This window comes from Nothoprocta perdicaria, unplaced genomic scaffold (genome assembly GCF_003342845.1).
Source record: "Nothoprocta perdicaria isolate Ctin4 unplaced genomic scaffold, notPer1 scaffold_151, whole genome shotgun sequence".
Classification (NCBI taxonomy): domain Eukaryota; kingdom Metazoa; phylum Chordata; class Aves; order Tinamiformes; family Tinamidae; genus Nothoprocta; species Nothoprocta perdicaria.
The window spans coordinates 1,247,805-1,254,846 of NW_020454661.1; positions in this window are offsets into that span (position 1 = coordinate 1,247,805).

The following is a 7,042-nucleotide window of genomic DNA, read 5'->3' on the forward strand; positions in this document are numbered from 1 at the left end:
AGAATGCTATTTGACTGGGATTATTTAATAAAGACTGAGGAAGCAGCTGAGCATTCTTTTGAACAAAGGGGAAACATCAGTGCTGAGGCTCTGCAACAGCCGTTATGTGCTGAAGGGTGCTCTCATCTGGAATGAAGAGTATGAGGGACACTGACCATACTTACATGTGAGAAATTGTCAAGCCTAAATTTCTAAAGAGCATTTTGCTTTTAAGTAGATTATCCAGTCACTAAAATGACCACAGACAAAGAACATTTCAAGTTGGTATGGGAACAACACTATGCAGGATATAGAGGCACAAGACTCTGTTGGCAGTAGAAGGTCTAAATCCCTCTGCTGACCATGTAGGAGGATTCTGCCGGGCATCTGACGGAAAAATCAGAAAAGCCAAAAAGGAGGCATASATTTAACTGGCTCTTCAACTACTGTAATTACCACAAAATTTGACAGTAGCACACTGATGGAGCCACAGATTTGTTACTTAAGTTGGAAGTATCCGTAGGGGTCATCCAGACCAATCCCCTGTTCAAAACAGGTCTAATGTTATTGGGTTCCTCAGGACCAYGTCCAGCTGTGCCTTGAACACCTCTAAGGAAGGAGTTTCCACAGTTTCTCCAGGCAGCTTGTTGCAGTACTTCCCACTCTTGTGGGGAAAAAAACCCAACAACAACAACAACAAAAAGTCCTAATATCYAATCAGAACTTCCCATGTTCCAAATTACATCCATACATCCATTGCCTCTCATCCATCTTCGTCCAATGGAGAAGTATCCGTCTCCTCCATCTTCTCCTTATCCTCTGGTAAGGATAGTTGGACAGTTGAGTAGTTGGAGACAACAAGGTCTCCTCTTGGCTTTGTCTTTTCTAGGCTGATCAGACCCAGTTTTATCATCCCCTTCTTACTCATCACACTTTCCAGCTCCTGGCCATCTCAACAGCCCATCACTCCAGGATGCAGTTGGCTTTTGCTGCAAGGGCACATTGCCAATTCATGTATCTTATGATCTGATTCTGGTAACTGCTTCTTTTGCAATGACATGCTTTGTGCATTGAAATAATCCACTCTAGGCTTGAAAATTTTCAGCCTAACTTAGAGCTGTCTAAAACGTTTTCATGACAGTCATTATTGCAGCCTGTGAGCATTTCACAGCTTTAACATCAGTCAATTTTTCATACATGTTTTTAAATTCCATATGTACACACAAATGTGTGATMTGGTCTATACAATAAAACATTTATTGGTGGCAGAAGTTTGCAAGGTAACTCAAAATTGGGCAAACATCCATTAGGAACCAAAAACACCTTTACAGTTGTGGTTTCCTACTGAGTCTCATATATTCTGTAAAAAACATTTTAAATTTTATGGGTATTTTGAAGTTTTTCAAGATAAATGCTTTACTGCTCCCTATGGGAACAGAACCTTTGAATCAGATAACCTTCTAAGGAGAGAAGAAAAGAAAAAAATAGATTTTTTTAAAATAAATCAGTGTCCAAAGGAATGACAGGATGGAAGTCTTACTTTAAATAGATGTGGGTTTACTTACTTCCGATAGATGCCTTTTTAAGTTGCAGTTATGATAGTTATTGGACCTCTCATACCACAATATCTCTATATCTTCTGAATCAGGCTAATTGCTTTTAATTCATCAGTATTTTCGTTCAAATATTTTAAGTTCTTCAGTGCAGCGAGTAGTCATGTGACATCTGTCATCACCCAGTTCTGCATCTAGATTAACCAGCCATACTTCTTTATATATTCTAAAAAAAAATCTTAAWTTAAAAATTACAGGAAGGCTATTTTCTATAAGATTGAGATTTAGGGACTTTTCAACATGTTCCTAACAAACACATGCTTCCATTTTGAAATTAAAATCTCCATTTCCATTTAGAGATCCTTAAAGGTCACAAAATAAATCTGCTTTTCATCCTGATTTTGCTAGTCAGGCATCTCTTGCAGGTGTTATTTTGCAAAGTAAAAAAGCTTCATGTTTCAGGAGAGAAATATTTTTGACATTCATTATTAATCCTGGCTACATTATGTTTGACATTTAAATATCATGACAGCCTACRTTTATAATAAAGTAAATATAACACCATTCTGAAATATAGTTTCTGTATGATTCTTCTCATATTTCTTTCTTGCATCTTTTTGCATTTATAACATGTGGCTGAAATCCAGAACCTAGGATTTATAGATCTTGTGAGCTCTTGGTTTACTTAGGAATGAGCTGACATGGAAACTGATTTGCATTTGTTGCACATATCTGCTACAGGTGCACAACCTATCTACAACTAGTATTCCTGGTGTCCCTAGAGGGCATTTTATAATAATTTATACTCTCCCTACCATTCCACTTCTGCTGTAAATGTTCAAGGTTAAGTGCTCCCTCCCTCCTAATCCTGTTTATGCATCCAGCCTGGCTAAGAGTGGGGGGACATGAAAGGCAATTTAAAGACCTCCACAACCCTTCTTGTGGAAATGCAAATATTGAACTGCTTTTCATCCCTGCAATATCAAATTTTCAGCAAATTGCACATCAGTCCAGCAAACCCGTAGAGGCTTAGAAAAATCCTGGCCAAACCTGAGCATAGCAATTCACAGTACGGGAAAGAACCYTATTGTCTGTATAGGGAGAGCTGAAGGCAGCAAGGAAGACTATAAAATGAATAAATTCTTACACTTCAATAGTGTGAGGGGGAAGGCAAATACAAAATAGAGAGAGGTAAAATAGCTACATTTATCACTTAATATTTTTAACAAGAGAACCTTCATATCTTTTTAGTACTTTCATGTAACCAAGTGTCACATTATGGGAAGGAATAAAATTGGATACCACTTCCTTCAAGAGGATTCTTCTTTTAAAGGATTATTGTGCCTACAGTGAAGCAACATGAAGATAAGTTTTACATCAAAATCAATGAGTTTAAAASTACCAACAAGGAGTACAAATAAAATATTAGTATGCCATAAAACTGATCTAGAGTGCAGTAGGTACCTGGAAACTATATATATTCCCATATTAAGTTACTTTTTTATCTGTGTAACAGCAGACAAGAAGCTTCTCTTTCTACACATTTTATTTTTAATATTCAGAGACTTCATTGTTTGTCAATTAATCTGGTGCTCCCAGCTGTTACGTTCTTTCAGACCTTCCTTCAAGGTCTTCTCTTTGGTAAATGTCAACCCTCTGTAGGATTTATGGACTGCTAAATCTCCACTCTTCCTTTTGTAGGCCATCCTTCCAAACGGTGGGTCCCACAGCACAGGCTCCACACCAGCTGTGTTCCTTCCTCTCCTGTCTTCCACCCAGYCTTTCTTTCAGAAAAAATACAAATTATGCCAGAAACGCATCCTGAAATTAAACCATCAAAATCACCTAGCAGTTATAGCTTGGACTCTTCTAGAATTACAGTTCTTCATCTGGTAATAGGTTTGGTTGAGAAGGTGTTTTCTCCAATCTGCTTGGCAACAGAAGAAGTCAAAAAAAATCACAACAAGCAAATATTATAATACTTAAATCATACTCTTTTAGAAACAAACTTAATGTTAGTTTTATAAAAATATGAATAATATTAAGTTGTTAATTGTGGATAAGCAAAAGATAAAATAATGGTATAATATCAATTATTTTACTTAGCTTTTACAATTGCTCATTAGTAAGAACAGTTTAATAAGTGTTTTCAGTTATACTAACCTAGAAGTTGAGCACTGGTTCAATATTCATTTAAAAATCCCATGTCTTTTGATACATAGTTACCTTCTCAGATATTCTTTCTCATCCTTTTAACGTATTTAAATGCAATGAAAGATTTTTCTTTGTAGTAAGAGAGAAAAAGCCTGGAGACTCAAAACCTCTGAGCTGCATTACCAAGCCCTGGTCTTCTCAGAGTATCAGAAGGTATACAGTAATATACAACAGAATATTTCCATCATCTCGGGTGCAAAATCAACAGCAAAGAACACCAGCACTTTGAAAGGACATGAGTTTTTAGAGTGTTCTCAGTAGGTTTACTTTAACAAATTCCATGCTGTTGATCTTTCACATAAACAAATACAGCTGCTTTAACTACTCCTTGAAATTGAAAACAATGCTTGCATAGATTAATTACAAATCTTGTCTTGTTTCAGAGAATCTGAAAAGGTCAACAAGGAAACAAACTAGGCTCAAGTGTAAACCTGAGTATCCAGTTGCAATTGCCAGTATCAAACTCATTGGATCTGACTTCCTGTTAGAGTTTCCCTTGCAATAGGGTGCAAAAGCTTCAAGTAGGATTACTGGTCCTTGTTCAGAGAGCTGTACTGAAGAGGATAAAGTAAAAAGTTTCTGGAGAAAAATGATAAAACACTAAGCATTTTGCATAGTATTATCCTTTGAAAGTCAAAACTGACTTAAAAATTTCAGCTTTTGTGCGGTTCTTCAKGTCAGCCACAGCCATTACCTCACTCTCAAAGCAAAATTTTCTTTGTTTCCACACATCTACTTCTAGAATCCCTTTAATTTCAATAATCGCAGATAAGAACAGCTAGGGCTAGTTTTGAATTTTTATATATATATATAGATATACATTTATATATTATATATATTATATATATTATATATATTATATATATTATATATATTATATATATTATATATATTATATATATTATATATATTATATATTATATACGTTATATACGTTATATATGTTATATATGTTATATATATAAAATTTTGAGTATTTTATTTCAATCTTTCTAAGAAGGAGAGAGAAAAAAAATCTGGGCACAATGTGACTTTTTGTGCAGCTAACTAGTCGCTAGCMTGGTAAATATCGATAAAATCATTACTTTTCTCAGCTAGACTCATTTTCAGCTCCTAGTAGGCACTGCTACTCACAGAAAGAGAACACACTTCTTAAATCTAGGGATAAATTTTCTCCTGTGCATTCATTCAGGACTGAGATGAGAGAATCATTCCAAACTCTCTGCAAACAGTGCCTTACACACTTTCTTACATTTGCTAGCTAAGACACTTAGCTAATGACCATTCCCTTTCCAGTATTACATGCTGTAGACTTTCAACTCTAGCTCACTGTAATGAGAAGGACCTCATCAAATACCTTCTAATGGATAGCTCTTCCATTTATAACTGCCTCTCCCATATCAAACTCTTTGAGAAAGAAAAAAAAAAAGGCAATTATTTTTAATAACATTATTGGGTATAATTTTCATCTGTCTTTGACAGCTCCGCCTGCTCTTCTCAGGCTGTGCATGTTAAACAGAAGTGCTTACACTTGACCTTGCTCTTGATCCACTCTTTGTGCACAGCAGTACCTTTCTTCTTCTCCAAGATAGGTACAATTTGTGTCCATGTAAATTATACTGTACCTGCTATTAACATTCTTTTATCTTGTAAATTACTTATACTCATTATTTTGAAGAATGTTCTATGAGCTGTTGATAATGCATGTCTATGATTTGGATGCAATGTGTCATTCTTAATTTATATGTCATTCTTAATTTAGGCCAAGATTGAAGGGAGATGACAGCTTGGTATAATACATACACACACAAAAAAAAGTCAGGCCCCGGCCACACGCAGTCAGGAAAGGATCCGTGGTAATATTTGTAGCAGGAATTGTATTCAGCCTTGGCGTTCTGGCTAAATTCCAACATCAATAATTATTCTGTCTAAATCTGACTGCATTTTCAACTGGGTGATTATGATTTTTTTATGGTATAATTTATTTCATGCCTCAGATTCACAGGGCACTTGAGCATAGATAACCTCCATTCTGTATTCTGTTAAAGAAGGTTCATCTCATAATAGGAAAAATTGCCTATATCTATCTTCTCTTGACAAAGACAGTGGTATCTCATGTGATCTGACTTGTTCAGTCAGCTACAAGAGCAGAAGTGCTGAACTACTGATTGAGCAAGACTGGGAGCCTTGAAGTCGTGATCTGGAATAAGTGTGCTCTACATTTAGGGTAAAAGGGGCTGTCTTTCAGTTGCACATACATAGTTTAGCAAAACACCAAACATTTGTGGTATGGAGGTGATTAGCAGACACATACACATAAAAATATGGATATTTGCAGGTAATTGACTTTTTTTTGTAAAACATTCAACAGGCATTTGTAGTGTTGCAAACAGAGTTCAGATTCTGCAGCTGATGAGATAGAGCTTTTCGTTAACCAATTCACTGCAAATAAAGACTTTGTTACATTCACTACAAATAAAAATGTTTTCTATGGCTGGTTTCCTTGATGTATATAAAGGTATATGGAAACATGTGCAAGTTTAACAGCTTTTGAGATGGCTGGCACTAGCTATTCTAGATAATAGAGCAATATTTCTGTTGAAAACTAGTATCTCATACTGTCTACAGTAGTCTTTGGATTTAGGAGAGCAAAAGCCCACAGAACTGAATCCTCTTGAAGAAAGGAGAGAGGATGAGATGGAGCTGGRCTTTACTTTTACATAATCCCACCCCTTAACAACAGATTACAAGCAGTTGATGATATGACACTGAATAAGCCTCACAAGACACTTAAGGATGATGTTAACACACAATGTTAACACACACTTTTTCAGATGGGGACATAATGGGAGGTGTAGGCAACACATAGAAATCAAATGGCAAAAGTGGAAAGAATTCAAATACCGATCTGATCAGTGTCTATAAATACCTCAAGGGAGGGAGTGAGGAGGATGGGCTGGCCTCTCTTCAGTGGTGGCCACTGATAGGGCTGGAGGACTGGACGGCCGCAAACTGAAGCATCAAAAGTTCCACAGGAACTTAAGGAAAAATTTCTTGACAGAATGACAGAGCCCTGGAACAGGCTGCCCAGGGAGGTTGTGGAGATCCTCAAAACCCGCTTGGACAYAGCCYTATGCCACATGCTCTAGGTGACCGTGTGTGTGCAGGGGTTTGGACTAGATGATCCCCAGATGTCCCTTCCAACCTTAAGGATTCTGTGATTCTATGAAATACAATCAGGTTAATGGCTCTGCTTTGTAGGTGTTTCTGTATAGCCCCGGGTGCTTCCTAGAAGG